Raw genomic sequence first — 16,462 nt, forward strand, 5'->3', positions numbered from 1 at the left:
TGACGGGAATCGAACCGGTGACCTCTTGGTGCATGGGTCGACAATCAACCACTGAGCCATACTGGCTGGACTACGAAGACCTTTTCAAGGTGCTGTTCTCTCCTTCTGCAGTGAGTTTAGCTTTGTTCAATCAACAAGTTTTCCTGGTGGTGTTTGAGGGAATCAGTGATCAATAATAATCTTAGTTTAATGTGTTCTGATTGTTTTATACCCTGACCCTACTCTGTGAGATTTTAATGTCATTATTCCCATTTTACAGATGGAGAAACTGAGGATTAGAATTTGAACTTGCCAAATGTTACACAGGGAATAAGAGTCAGAGACCACATTCAAACCCAAGAATTCTGGCCCCAGAGCCCGAGAGTTTAAGCTCCTAATGCTGCCTCTGTTCTAGTTATTATGACTATATAACAAGTTATCCAAGATCCCAGTGGCTTTAATTTTTTTTTTTTTTTTTATTTTGCTCATGAATCTTCAGTTCGGGCAGGGCTTGTTGGGGTTAACCGTCTCGCCTCCATGCAGCATCAGCTGAGGACACTCAGATGCTGAACCCTGGAATCACCTGGAAGCTCATTCTCACACTAATCTGGCAGTTAATGCTGTCAGCTGGGACCTCAGCTGGCCCATCAGCCAGAACACTTGCACGTGGCCTCTTCATGTGACCTGGGCTTCCTCATAACATGGCCGCTGGGTTCCCAGGGTGAGCATTCCAAGAAAGAGAAGTTTCTGGGCAATGTCATATTGCCTTTTATGACCTACTTTTGAAGTCATGCAGCATCACTTCTGCCACATTCTCTCTGTCAAGGTGATCACAAAGCCCTCCCCAGGTTCAAGGGGAGGAAAACTAGACTCACCTCACAATGGGACCTGGCAACATAAAAAAGAACATGGGAGACCAGAAGTATTGCCGTGGTCATTTTTGGAAATACAGTCTTCCACAGACCCACATATTCAGTGTGTGTGTACATAAAATCTGAACTATTTTAGAACAAGTAGTTAGCTATGGTTATTTCTGGGTCTTATTTTCTGTGATGTTTGAAATTTAATAACAAATGTTTAAAACACTATGGCAAGATTATTTTTAAAGCCTTAGCATCCATGCTGAGGAAGCTTATGCTAAAGGTGAGCATGCTGACCATGACATATTTCTTCTCCTTTATTCATTTTCTGTTTCTTCCTGCTTTATTTTGTGTCCCAGAAGGCTGACATCTACAAACCGTATTACCTGGATTCCTTCACCCTCCGAGTCCTGGTTGGGTTGATCCAATGAGAGCTGAAGGAAATCAGACAGTGAGAGAAGAGAGACAGTGGGGTATTTATTCTCCCCTCCCCAACATGTTCCCTGATAGCTCAAAGCAGCTTTTGGGCAGCCCCTATACAACTATGGGTCTCAATGGGTTCCAGTAATACTTCCCTCATTTCAATCCTTCGACTCAAGACTGGTAATCATTGCCTCTGTGGTTATTCCCTGGGGTGCCTCATCATTCTTTATGGGTTCCCTTAATCCTGCCTACTTCTCTGTTATTTTCTCTTCATTAAAATTTCTTTAATTAAGCCCTTTAAGTGTGCCCTCTGGTCCCCACCAAGTCCCTGACCCACCAGTAAGGCACTGATGGAGACAAACACGCAAACAATGACACTGCAGTGTGCTGATTGCTTTGAGAGGCACGTATAAGAAAAGAACAGCTAGGTGTGTTTTTTCTTCTTTTTTTTTTTTCTTTATTGATTTTAGAGAGAGAGGAAAGGAGAGGCAGAGAGAGAGAAACATCAATGAGTGAGAACATCGATTGGCCGCCTCCTGCATGCCCCCCCACTGGGGATTTGGCCCACAACCTGGGCATGTGCCCTGACTGGGAATCAAACTGGCGACCTCTTGGTGCATGGGTCGATGCTCAACCAGTGAGCCACACCAGCCGGGCTAGGTGTGTTTTTTTCTTAAAGAGTCAGGGAAGCCTTCCCAAAGAAAGTGAAACTTAAATTGAGACAAGAAAGATGAGTCAGCATTCACCAGTTTGTGAAAAAGAGAACAACTTTCCAACCCTGTGGGTTTTCCATGGAAAAGGAAATAGGCCCAGAGAGGTTACGTGACCACAAAGGGAGTAGCATAGATTCAAGCCTTCTACTTAATTCATCACACTACAAGGAAAGTTAATCAGTTCAGATATTTTTGGCTGCAAGTAACCAGGGGGGAAAAATGGTTTAAGTAGTAAGAAAAATGTATTATATAATAAATGTATGTAAAGTTGTTAATATAATATCAAGAAGACTAAGGTCAGGCAACTTCATGATTGATTAAGTTAAATCAGATGTTCAACAAAGGCAAGAAGACAAACTAAATAAATGGAGAAATATACCATGAACTGGAAAACTCAACAGTGTTGTCAATTCTCCTCAAATTAACTTATAGATTTAATACAATTGCAATGAAATTCTCGCAAGGTTTGTGTGGGAATTATCTAGCTAATTCTAAAATGTGTAGGGAAATACAAAAGCCTAGAGCAGCCTAGACGATCTTGAAGAACACACACTACCAGATGTCAATGTTTAATATAAAGCTATAATAATTAAGCCAGAGTGGTAGACAAAGACCAGTAGACAAAGACCAATGGGATAGAACTGAGAGTCCAGAAATAGACCCAAACATGTATGTTCATTTGATCTTCAACAAGGTGCTACTGCAATTCAGTTGTGCTGAATTGTATATCAGTTGTGCTGAATTGTATATCCATATAGAAAATAATCTGTATTCTGTATGAGGAAAAAAATTAATGTTTACTTCACACCACACATAAAAATTAATGTAGTATGTTCTATAGACTGAATGCAAAGTTTAAAAGAATCAGTCTTCTAAATGAATATACAGCCCTGGCTGGTTTGGTGCAATGGTTAGAGCATCAGCCCTTGGACCAAAGGGTCATGGTTAGATTCCCAGTCAAGGGCATATACCTTGGTATCAGGTTCAATCCCCAGCCCTGGTTGCCGGAGGCAACCAATTGATGTGTCTCTCTTACATCGATGTTTCTTTCTCTCTCTCTTCCTCCCTCTCTTCCACTCTATCTAAAAGTCAATGGAAAAATATCTTTGGGTGAGAATTAACAACAACATACACACACACACACACACACACACGCATATAGAATATCTTCATGATCTTGATAAGCAAATATCTCAAATTGAGTACAGAAAACACTATAATAAAAGAATCGATAATTTGGACTTTCTTAAATATAAGAACTTATATTTCTCAAAAGACATACTAATCAAGAAGAAGCAGTCTACAGACTGGGAGAAGATATTTGCATTTCATATATTTGACAAAGACTTATATCCAAAATATAAAGGAACTCCTACAAATCAGTAAGTAAAAAACAAAACAATCCACTTTTAAAAAGGGAAAAAGACTTGAACAGGCATCTCTTAGAAGAGGAAATGACCAAAAAGCACTTGAAAATGTCATCAGAGAAAAGCAAACTAAAACTAAAATAAGATACAACTATTCACCCACCCAAATGGACAAAATGTAAAAGACTGACAATATCAAGTGTTAACAATAATGTAGAATAATTAAAAATCTCACACAATTCTAGTGGGAGTGTAAATTGGTTCAACCACTTTAGAAAACTTTTGGGCACAATCTACGAAAGCTAAAACAACAATTTATCCTATGACCCAGCAATTTCAATCATAGGTTGTGTGTGTGTGTGTGTGTGTGTGTGTATGTGTGAGAGAGAGAGAGAGAGAGAGAGAGAGAGAAATTATGACATATGATCAACCCAAAGACAGGTACATCGAATGTTCATAGTACCTATCTTTTTTTTTTTAATTTATTTTTTTATCCTCACCCAAGGACATTTTTCCATTTTTTTGTTCAGATAGAGTAGGAGGGAGAGAGAGGAAGAGAGAAACATTGATGTGAAAGGGACATGTCAAGTTGTTGCCACCCTCACGACCCAACCAGGGCTGGGGACAAAATGCAACCAAGGTCCGTGCCCTTAGTGGGAACTGAACCCGGGTCTCTCTGGACCGCTGGCCAGTGCTCTGACCGCTGAGCCAAACAGGCCAGGGCATAGTACCTTTCTTTTTAAAGTCATAAATAGCCCAAAACTCAAAATAACTCAAATGTCCATAAACAGGACACAGAAAAATAAATTGTGGTACCAATGGAACACTGCACAGTGATTTTTTAAAAGATAAACTACTGATAAACATAAAAAATGAATGAATCGCCAAGAAAATATGTTGAGCAAAAGAAGCCAAATGCAAAAAATTATGTACAATATGCACCCATTTATATGAAGGTCAAAAACAGGGAAAACAATTATGGAGACAGGAATTAGAACAGTGAGTATTGGATATTAACCAGAAGGGGGCAGGACAAAGCCCTCTGAGTAATTGAAAATGTCCTACAGCTTGATCAGGTAATGGTTATGTGAATATGTACATACATAAGAATTTGCAAAGCTTACACTTAATATTTGTGTATTATATTGTATGTAAATTATACTTCAGGTTTAAAATGTGTTACCAAGGATTTCCACTCTGCTATCTTCACTTTGTCCCCACATAAATCATAAGCTAGTGGCTGTAATGTTCAGGCCTCACATATAGTCAAGAATAGTCTGGGGGAGGGAGACCCTCTTTTCTGAGTCCCTTTGCAAAGTAAAGAAACATTCCCCAGAAACACATCCCACGCTCCCAGCTGATGCCTCCTCACATCTTATTGGCCACAACTACGTCACATGTCCTGGCTTAACCCAATCACTGGCAAGGGAAACGGGACTGTCAAGGTCCAAGTTTACCTTTCTCCTAATTGCATGGGAAAAGAGAGGAATGCGGCGGGGTCAGTAATCAGTCTAAGCTCACAGCCGAGTTCCTGAACAAGGAACAGGCCCCACAGAGGTTACCCGCCAAGGGATAAAGCAGCATTTCACTGCTAGTGACTTTTTTCTTCTAAAAATAATCTTGTTGCCCTGGCCGGTTTGGCTCAGCGGTTAGAGTGTCGGCCTGCGGTCCTGAGAGACCTGGGTTCGGTTCCCGCTAGGGGCGCGTACCTCGGTTGCAGTTTGTCCTCGGCCCTGGTCGGTTGTGTGGGTGGCAGCCACTCGATGTGTCCCTTCACATCGATGTTTCTCTCTCTCTCTCTCTCTCTCTGTTTCTCTCTCCCTCCCACTCTACCTGAACAAAAAATAATAATAATAATCTTGTTGCCCTGGCCGGTTTGGCTTAGCGGTTGGAACAATGGCCTGTGGACCAGTGTCCTGGGTTCGGTTCCTGCTAGGGGCATATACCAAATAAATAAATAAATAAAATCCTGTTTTCTAAAATACATGTATCTTCATTGTTTTTCTGATTATGTGATTAATGTTTATTGTAAAAGTTCAACCTAGTGCAAATCAGGTGTACTTAATTCTCCCTTACCCCCACACCATTTTAATCAGCATTAAAAGTTTGATCTATGGTCTTCTAGAATTTTTTCTTGGTATATATGTCATTTATATATATATTTATACATATATATTTTTTAAGCTAAAGAAATAGGAGCATCCCAGAGACATAAAAAGGAGTATGGTTCATACTGACAAACCTCAGAGGTGGGGGGAGGGGGGTGAGATAAACCAAAGAACTTATATGCATGTATGTGTAACCAATGGACATAAACAACAATGCTTGGCGGGGGAGGGAGGGATAAGGAGGGGGGTGTCTGGGAGGAAAAAGGAGAGACATCTGTAACAAAAATTAATTAATTAAAAAATTTTTAATAAAAAAATAGAAGAATCTATCCAAAGGAAGTAAAAAAGGAAATAGGAGCACACTATACATGTCAAACACTATCATTTGTCTGCACAACAAACACTTTCCATCATTTTTTTCTGCTAATAACCCTAATATTATGATTAGTGTAAAAGAGTGGTTTCCACCCCTCAGGAATTAAAAATACATACAAAGCCCTGGCCAGTGTGGGTCAATGATTAGAGTGTTGCCCACTCACCAAAAGATCATGGGTTTGATTCATGGGTCAAGGGCACATACCTGGGTTGCAGATTCAATCCCTAGCCCAGTTGGAGCGTGTGCAGGAAGCTGTCTCTGTCTCGCTCTTTCTCTCTCTCTGTCTCTCTCCCCCTCCCTCCCTCCCTTCCACTCTCTCTAAAAATCAATGGAAAAAATATCCTTGGGTGAGGATTAGTAACAACAACAACAACAAAAATACATACAAAGCCCCAGGTCCCAGCCCCAGAAACACTGCCCAACAGACTGTTGGTTTGTCGTGGCTCAGGCATCAAGACTCTGGCAGGTATTGCTAATAAGTAGCTCTGGCTGAGATCTGTTCTCAACTCTTGACAGTGCTTCCATTCCCCTTGCCGCTGATTGGGTGACCAGCTCTTGCCATTAGCAAGGAGGGGAAATCTGATGGTGATTCTGGGACAGTTTTCCTTAGTCCCAAAGAGAAACATGCTTAAGTTCTTTTCTGCCTCCCTCTTCAGGAGAGCAGCATGCATGTTTATACTGTGCTTTTTAACTTTGCTGTTTTCTTGGCGGGGGGGGGGGGGGGGGGGGAGGTGTTGTTTTACTTCTATTGCAGTTGTACATTTATTGCTCGTTTGGTCCCAGCCCTGGTTGCTGAGGGAGATCATCGGTGGCAGGAGGATTCAGAACTGATGAGGCAGTTGAGGGGCTCCAGTTGGGAACCTAAAAAGTAGCTACTCTCCACAGAGTGAGGGTGCTGGGAGGCAGGAGGAGAGACTACAAGAGGGAAGGCCCAGCTCAGCCCAAGGAAGGTGGCGTCCAGGAGCTGTGTCTGATGAGGTCAGGGTGGGTGGAGGAGGGGGGCTGCAAGGATCAGCAGGTGGGCAGATCCTGGGCTCTGGGGGAGGGAAAGGGTGAAACTGGACCTGGAGACCATTGGCAATAGGGACTGGCCTTAGGGCAGTAGGATCCCCTCCAAGACCTGGCATCTTCCACCTAATATCACTAATTGGGTCCTAAATTTTTCATTAAGATGTTCTTAATGAAAATGCCAAAAGGAAAGCTATTTCCACTATGTTAAATAGGAAAAATTATATACACATTAACTCAAAGCCCTAAACCAATTTCCTAAAATTTTACTAAAACTCGATAAAATGTGTATATGTGTGTGTGTGTGTGTGTATACACACATGTGTATATATATATTATATATATATGTATATATATATATATTTTAATCCTCACCTGAGTATATTTTTCCATTTATCCTCAGATAGAGTGGGAGGAAGGGAGGGAGGGAGGGAGAGAGAGAGAGAAACATCAACATGAGGAAAACACATCGATTGGTTACCTCCCACACAACCCTGCTCGGGGCCAGGGACTGAACTGCAACCAAGGTACATGCCTTTGACTGGAATTGAATCAGAGACTCTTTGGTCTGTTGGCCAACACTCTAACCGCTGAGCCAAACAGACCAGGGCTGTATATATTTTTAAAAATATCATATTACAATGTAAGATGCTTAGCATTACTTCTACATCAGCAACAATTCCATTAGTTGTTATATATGTACCTCTTGGTGCTAGCAACAGCAAGGTGCATGACCCTTTGTTATCACTCAGTTGATTTTTTATTGAGTCTTTTTATTTGATTCATCCAGTTATATTTATTAGTCCACGGTATATTTTTATCATTTGCTTTTAAGAAGGGAAAATGAAAACAACAGCTGTATCAGGATTGTGCTTGAAGCATATGAAAAAGGTATGAGAAAAGAGACATGAGCATTCCAAAATAGCGGCGGAGTAAATGGAAGCTACACACACTGTCTCCCAGGACCAAACTGGAATTACAACTAAAATAAAGACAAATCGTCGGGAAAAAGCAACAGAAAAGTAGCTTGCAAGGATCATATAACCAGGGACACTGACTCGATCCTGGTAGGATTGCGGAGGTGCAAGAGGGGGCTGGGAGCCCACAGACAGCAGCGACCTTAGCTATGAGCAGCACCCTCAGGTTAAACAAATAAGCGGCACCACAGCCCAGACCCGGGACAGACGCTAAAATAGCCACAGCCACTCACCTTGGGCTCTAGCAGAGGGATCATGGACTGGACTGGAACTGTGTGGGGACACTCGGATTTTGGAGGGCACTCAGAGCTTTTGCTGAGTTGCAGCCACGCAGGACGGTGGCCATCTTACTCCTTCCCAGGGCTCTGGAGAGAGGCAGTGGCACCTCCCTTGGAGATTCAACCCCACCCAGGTGGGCCATTGAAATGCAAATGGAGGCTCATTTAGAACCAGCATCAGGCACACCCTCAGGAAATCCCTTTACGCTGAGCACTTGAGGGAGTTTTTCATTCAACTGAGAACCCAAGGCTCCTCAAGTAACTGCTACTGATAGCCTCCAGGCAAAAAGCTAGAGGATAACTGAACCATTCCTGGGCTGGCAACTCTAACCAGGAAAGTAAGCTTGACAGTGGTGTTTAACGTGGGTCCTCCATTGCTCATCTAAACCCAGGAGAGAGAGCCACAAACAGCAGAACACCAACACCCAGAGAGAAAATTTGGCAGGCTCCAAAGCACACTGTGATAGCCAAAATGGTGAAACAAAGAAACAAATGCCAAATGAAAAATCAAGAGACCTCTATAAAAGATGAGATAAATGTGGAGCAGTTAAGCAAGTTAATAGAGCTAGAATTCAGAGCCATGATCTTGAGGAAGCTCAAAAACATAAGTAAGCACATCACCACCATGAGTAAAGACATAGAAATGTTGAAAATCCACCAATTGGAAATTAAAAACCACCAAGAAGAAATCAAGAGTGATATATCAGAAATAAAGAACACATTGGAAGGTCTAAACAGCAGAGTAGAGGAAGCTGAGGACTGGATCCGTGAATTAGAAGACAAGGTAGAAAAAAATCAACCAATCAGAAAACCAAAAGGAAAAAACAATTAAAAACAGGAAGACAGCTTAAGAGAACTGTGGGACAACTGGAAACGTAATAATATTTGCATCATAGGAGTCCCTGAAGAAAAAGAAAATGAGCAAGAGTTAGAGAATATATTTGAAGAAATAGTGACAGAAAACTTCCCTAATTTGGTGAGGGAAGAAGGCATTCAACTTTAAGAAGCACAGAGAGCCCCAAGTAAGAAGAACCCAAACAAGCCCACACCAACACACATAGTAATTAAAATGCCAAAAATTAAAGACAAAGAGAGAATCCTAAACACAGCAAGAGATAAGCAAAAGGTTACCTACAAAGGAACCCTCATAAGGGGATCAGCTGACTTCTCAACAGAAACACTACAGGCCAGAAGGGAATGGCAGGAAGTAATCAAGGTAATAAAAAACAAGGATCTGAATCAAAGACTAATCTATCCAGCCCTGGCTGGTTTGGCTCAGCGGTTAGAGCGTCGGCCTGCGGTCCAGAGAGACCCGGGTTCGGTTCCCGCCAAGGGCATGTACTTCGGCTGCAGTTTGTCCCCGGCCCTGGTTGGTCGTGCGGGTGGCAGCCACTCGATGTGTCCCTTTCACATCAATGTTTCTCTCTCTCTCTCTTCCTCTCTCTACCTCCCACTCTATCTGTACAAAAAATGGAGAAATGTCCTCGGGTAAGGATAAAAAAAAAAAAAGTTAAAAAGACTAATCTATCCAGCAAGGCTTTCATTCAAAATAGAAGGTCAAATAAAGAGCTTTCCAGACAAAAAAAAAAAAAGGCTACAGGAATACATTAGCACCAAACCAGTACTGCAAGAAATGTTAAAAGGACTGCTGTAATTAGTAGAAGAAATAGGAAGAAAAATATAACCACATTAAACAAAAATGGCAATAAATAAGTCCATATCAATAATCACCTTAAATGTAAATGCACTGAATGCTCTAATAAAAAGACACAGAGTAGCTGATTGGATAAGAAAGCATGACTCCTCTATATGTTGTTTACAAGAGACCTACCTCACAACAAAAGACTCACATAGGTTGAAAGTGAAGGGATGGAAAAAAATCCTCCAAGCAAACAGAAAGGAAAAAAAAGCTGGGGTAGCAATACTCATATCTGATAAAATAGATTTCAAAATGAAGGCCATAATTAGAGACAAACAATGCCACTACATAATATTGAAAGGATCTATCCAACAGGAAAATATAACCTTGATAAACATATATGAACCCAATATAGGAGCACCAAAATATATTAAAAATCTTCTGGAGGACTTCAAAGGAGAAATGAACAGCAATACAATCATAGCAGAGGACTTCAACACCCTGCTGACATCACTGGATAGATCCTCTAGACAAAAAAATTAGCAAGGAAACAGAGACTCTAAATGAAGCACTAGACCAAATGAATTTAATAGATATCTACAGAGAATTACATGCCAAAACTACAGAATTCACATCTTCTCAAGGGCACATGGGACATTCTCAAAGATGGACCGCATGTTAGAACACAAACTAAATCTCTATAAGTTCAAGAAGATTGAAATCATATCAAGCATCTTCTCAGATCACAATGGCATGACTAGAAAGCAATTGCAACAAGAACATGCAAAGACATTTGAACACATGGAGGCTAAATAGCATGTTATTAAACAATGAATGGGTTACTGGGGAGATCAAGGAAGAAATTAAAAACTTCCTGGAAACCAATGAAAATGAACACACAACAACATAACATCTATGGGATGCACCAAAAGCAGTTCTGAGAGGGAAGTTCATAGCACTACAGGCCTACCTCAAGAAACAAGAAAAATCTCTAATAGACTATCTAACCTCACAACTTAAAGAACTAGAGAGCAAACAAAAAGAAAACCTCAGAGCAAGTAGAAGGAATGAAACAGTAAAGATCAGAGCAGAAATAAATGACATGAAGACCCAAACAACAATTCAAAGAATCAATGAAACAAAGAGGTGGTTTTTTGAAAAGATAAACAAGATTGATGGACCCTTAGCTAGACTCACCAAGAAACAAAGAGAGAGAACCCAAATACACAAAATCAGAAATGAAAGACGAGAAGTAAGAGCTGACACCACAGAAATACAAAAGATCGTTAACAACTACTATGAACAATTATATGGCAACAAATTCGACAATCTAAGTGAAATGGACAAATTTTAAAAACACAGTCTCCCAAAACTGGACCGGGAAGAGATAGAAAACTTGAACAGACCAATAACAACTACGGAAATTGAAGTGGCAATCAAGACACTCCCAGCAAACAAATGCCCAGGCCCAATGGCTTCATGGGGGAGTTTTACCGAACATTCAAAAAAGAACTAACACCCATTCTCCTCCAACTATTTCAAAAAATTCAAGAAGAAGGAAGACTTCCAAACTTGTTTTATGAGGCCAGCATAATTCTAATTCCAAAACAAGAAAAAGACACTACAAAGAAAGAAAACTACAGGCTACTATCCCTGATAAACATAGATGCCAAAATCCTGAACAAAATACTAGCAAATTGGATCTAACAATACATCAAAAAAAATTATTCACCATGATGAAGTGGGATTCATCCCAGGGATGCAAAGCTGGTACAATATTTGCAAATCAATAAATGTGATACACCACATAAATAAAATGAAGAATAAAAACTACATGATCATATCAATAGATGCCGAAAAAGCATTCAACAAAATTCAGCATCCATTTCTGATAAAAAAACACTCCGCAATGTGGGAATAGAGGGATCATATCTTGACATAATAAAGGCCATATATGAAAGACATACAGCCAACATCATACTCAATGGGCAAAAACTAAAAGCATTTCCCTTAAGAACAGGAACAAGACCGGGATGCACACTTTCACTACTCTTATTTAACATAGTACTGGAAGTCTTAGCCACAGCAATCAGACATGAAGAAAAAATAAAAGGGATCCAAATTCGAAAGGAGGAAGTGAAAATGTCATTATTTGCAGATGACATGATATTATACATAGAAAACCCTTAAGATTCCATCAAAAATCTACTAGATTTAATAAATTAATTTGGCAAAGTAGCAGGATACAAAATTAACATCAAGAAATTGACAGCATTCTTACACACCAATGATGAACTCACAGAAAGAGAAACTGAGAAAACAATCCCATTTGCCATCATGGCAAAAAAATTAAGATACCTAGGAATAAACTTAACCAAAGAAGTAAAGGACCTATTTGCAGAAAACTACAGGACATTGAAAAAAGAAATAGAGGAAGATATAAAAAAGTGAAAGCACATACCTTGTTCATGGATTGGAAGAATTAACATCATTAAAATGTCCATATTACCCAAATCAATCTATAGATTCAATGCAATCCCCATCAAAATACCAATGACATATTTCACAGAACTAGAACAAATACTTCAAAAGTTCATATGGAACCAAAAAGGACCCGGAATAGCCACAGCAATCTTGAAAACGAAGGACAAAGTAGGTGGGATCACAATACCAGATATTAGGTTATACTACAAAGCTAATGTAATCAAAACAGCCTGGTACTGGCACAAGAACAGGCATATAGACCAGTGGAACAGAACAGAGAACCAGAAATCGACCCAAGACATTATGCTTAATTAATATTTGACACAGGAGGCAGGAGTATACAATGGAGTAAAGACAGCCTCTTTAATAAATGGTGTTGGGAAAATTGGACAGCTACATGCAAAAAAATGAAACTAGACCATCAACTTACACCCTACACAAGAATAAACTCAAAATGGATAAAAGACTTAAATGTGATTTGTGAATCCATAAAAATCCTAAAAGAAAATGTAGGCAACAAAATTTCAGACATCATATGCAGCAGAATTTTCACTGATACATCACCTAAGGCAACAGAAACAAAGGAAAAAATGAACACATTGGACTACATCAAATTAAAAAGCTTCTGCACAGCAAAAGAAACAACCATCAAAATGGAAAGGCAACCCACTGTATGGGAGAGTATCATTGCCAATGATACGTCAGATAAGGGGTTAATTTCCAAAATATATAGAATACTCATACAACTCAACAAAAGGAAGACAAAGAACCCGATTAAAAAATGGGAAGAGGAGATGAATAGACACCTCTCCAAATAGGACATACAAATGGCCAAGAGACATATGAAGAAATGCTCAACATCACTAATCATCAGAGAGATGCAAATTAAAACAACATTGAGCTATCACCTCACTCCTGTCAGAACGGCTGCCATCAACAAATCATCAAATAAGTATTGGTGAGGGTGTGGAGAAAAGGGGTCCCTAGTACACTGCTGGTGGGAACGCAGACTGGTGCAGCCACTGTGGAAAACAATATGGTGTTACCTCAAAAAATTAAAAATTGAACTTCCATTTGACCCAGTGATCCCACTTCTAGGAATATACCCTAAGAAGCCTGAAACACCAATCAGAAAGAATATATATACCCCCATGTTCATAGCAGCACTATTTACAATAGCTAAGATCTGGAAACAGCCCAAGTGTCCATCAGTAGACGAATTAATAACAAAGCCTTGGTACATATACACAATGAAGTACTGTGCAGCTGTAAGAAAGAAAGATCTCTTCTCCTTTGAGACGACATGGAGGGACCTGAAAAGTATTATCCTAAGTGAAATAAGCCAAGCAGAAAAAAGACCAATACCACATGATCTCATTTATTTGTGAAATATAATGAACATAACAGTCTGAGGAATAAGGTAGACCCAGAGACGTGGAAGTAGGGTACAGACTGACAACCCTCAGAAGATGGGGTGGTGGGGGGAGGAAAGAGATAAACCACAGAACTTATATGCATGAACGCCTAACCAACGGACTTGGACAACAAAGCCAGGGATGGGGTGGGAGGGATGGGGAGGTGGGTGTCAATGGGGTAAAAAAAAAAGAAACATCTGTAACCAAAATAAAATTTAAAAGAAAGAAAGAAAGAAAGAAAGAAAGAAAGAAAGAAAGAAAGAAAGAAAGAAAGAAAGAAAGAAAGAAAGAAAGAAAGAAAGGAGACATAAATAATAAAAGGCTTATATGTCTCATGTAACAGAAAGTCCTGTGCACACCTGCTCTTTCCTTCCTTCCTCTCTGCCAGAGTGCAAAGACTTTCATCTTCGAATTTTGTAGCCTCCGAGTTGCATGCTGCTTGCTGCACCTCTAGGCAACACATCAATATTCCAGGCAGGAAGGGGCAAAAAAGGCCAAAGGAAGCCAGAAAATGGGGTCTGCCCCTCTATAAAAGCTTTTCTGGAAGTGTCACCCAGTGACTTCCACTGCATTTATCAGCCGGACTGATTGGTACTAGAGGGTCTGAGTCACTCGACTGATTTTTCCACGTTTCTACAAGTAACTGATCTACCACTGTTATTTGGGATATGTGAAATTTTGTTCCCCAAGTAATTTTTTGTTGTTGTTAATCCTCACCTGAGAATATTTTTTCCACTGATTTTTAGAGAGAGTAGAAGGGAGGGAGAGGAAGACGGTGAAGAGAGAAAGGGGAAAACATCGACCTGAGAGAGACACATCAATTAGTTGCCTCCCACAGGTGCCCCAACTGGGCCAGGTATCGAATCTGCAACCCTCCCTGGACCTGGAATTAAATCCTTGATCCTTTGGTGCATGGGCGATGTTCTAACTGCTGAGCCAAACCAGCCAGGGTCCCAAGTAATTTTGTTTAAAATGTTCTATTGAAGATTGTAGTGGCTATGCTTATGGGATAGATTAAAATTGCCATGATCTGAAGAGGGAGGGTTTATTTGTGTCCTCCTCCTATATGAAATGGCTGAACAGAAAGAAAAAAAAATGTTCTATTGAGCTTTAGCGGTATAGATATCATTTAATATAAATATTTGCCCCAAAAGTATTGTTATTGAGAGACTCTATTCGCTCTCAGGTTTGGGTATTATAAACTAACAGTCACTCTACTGGGAAAATGTTAACCAGGGAAACGTCCTGTAGGCTATGCCTGAATACTGTGGCGGCTTCTTACACACAGCTCTACCTCATTTCTGGCAACAGTTACACAGTAATTGTGCCCTTTTGTGTGCTGTAATTGATGTAAACTGTCCTCTATTGTTGGACAGTTAGAATGTTCCCAGTTTTTCACAATTATAAACAAAGCTGCATTGAACATCTCTGTACAAACATCTTTACCCACTTGTCCAATTACTTCTTTGAGATGACTTAAATCCATGAAATGAAATTGCGGGACTGACAGTTCCACAAAATTAAAATTTTGATACCTATTGCCAAGTTGCCCTCCAGAAAGGTTGTAGCAGCTCCACTACTTCTCCATTGCTGGAGCAATGAACATGCATCACAGCGGCGTGCTGGCCCACCTAGATGGAGGGGAGGATGGATGGCTCTGTTAACTCAGCCTTTGGAAGCAGAGAGCTTCGTAATTCAGGTGCCAATTACATTTGGAAATGAGATTAGCACATGGAATCTTCCCATTCATCTCTCGGAGAGTTCCATGGCTCCTGGGCAGATGAAACAATAAAACAAAACCAGTGAAATGAAGTCAATGTGGACTCAGGACATTTACCCTGACAAATGTGTCCATTTAGAACAGACTTTCTGGGCAGCTTGTTTAGCTCTGACTCCAATGAGCATCAACACCACACTCAGCCCCCAGTTTTTCCCCATCAGAGACCCTTCCTCCCTACAACATACATGTTGATCCCATCAGCCCCTTTCTTAAAAGTATATCATGGTGCCCTGCCCCAAGCAAGTCCTTGAGAATGATGCCCAGTGTCCTAACAGAACAATTACTGTTGTTCTCTACATAATAATAATTACAGCATCAGCAATAATATAAAAGTTAGCATTTACTTAATGGGGATTTTAATGGGTACAGAGTTTCAGCTTGGAGTGATGAGAAAGCTCTGAAGATGGATAGCGGTGATGGTCACACAACAATGTGAATGTTGTTAATGCATCTGAATTGGACACTCAGGGATGGTTATGATAAATCTTACGTGTATTTCACCATGACGAAAAACATGTAGAAAATAAGAAATCACTGACTTCTGGATTCCAGTTCAACCTGGAAGTTGTCACTCTGTCCTAACAAGCAAGGAGCTGAGTAAACGGAAAAATCAACTCTTCTTAAATGTGTAAGACGGAGGTCGTGGGGCAAACTGCTGCCCCCAAAATTAGAGGGACTGAGGTGGGTCCAGAGAATCACAACTCACTAGGCAGAGCCGGCCGCAGGAGCCGGCGCCAGGGTAGGAGAGCCGGGGCTGTAACTGGTGATCTCCTGGAGGCTCGGTGTGAATAAGACTGAGAGACAAAACTCTGGGGGGATCTGGACATCGCGAGTCCCCACACTTTTGTGAGTTTCGCCTCCAGGAGGTTGACCAGTTCTCACAGTGAATATTGGTATTTCAATGAATATGGGAGAAACTCTTTTCATGCCTCTGGTAGGGGCGGAGGAAATACACCATATATTGAAATACACCAAAGGACTCTGCTCTTAATAAGGTCTGCCCTCAGGAGCAACTATTTTACCTATTGGGGTTTTATCAGAGCCAAACTGACCTC

General features: G+C 40.6%; 1 non-coding gene across 1 annotated transcript; it reads left to right on the top strand.

Moving 5' to 3' along the window:
• The first annotated feature begins 14,576 nt into the window (after positions 1 to 14,576).
• Positions 14,577 to 14,716, top strand: LOC118619470. Its single transcript, XR_004957243.1, has one exon. It is a non-coding gene; the product is annotated as a small nucleolar RNA SNORA29 (small nucleolar RNA).
• The last annotated feature ends 1,746 nt before the right edge of the window (positions 14,717 to 16,462 follow it).

This window comes from Molossus molossus, unplaced genomic scaffold (genome assembly GCF_014108415.1).
Source record: "Molossus molossus isolate mMolMol1 unplaced genomic scaffold, mMolMol1.p scaffold_m16_p_6, whole genome shotgun sequence".
NCBI lineage: Eukaryota > Metazoa > Chordata > Mammalia > Chiroptera > Molossidae > Molossus > Molossus molossus.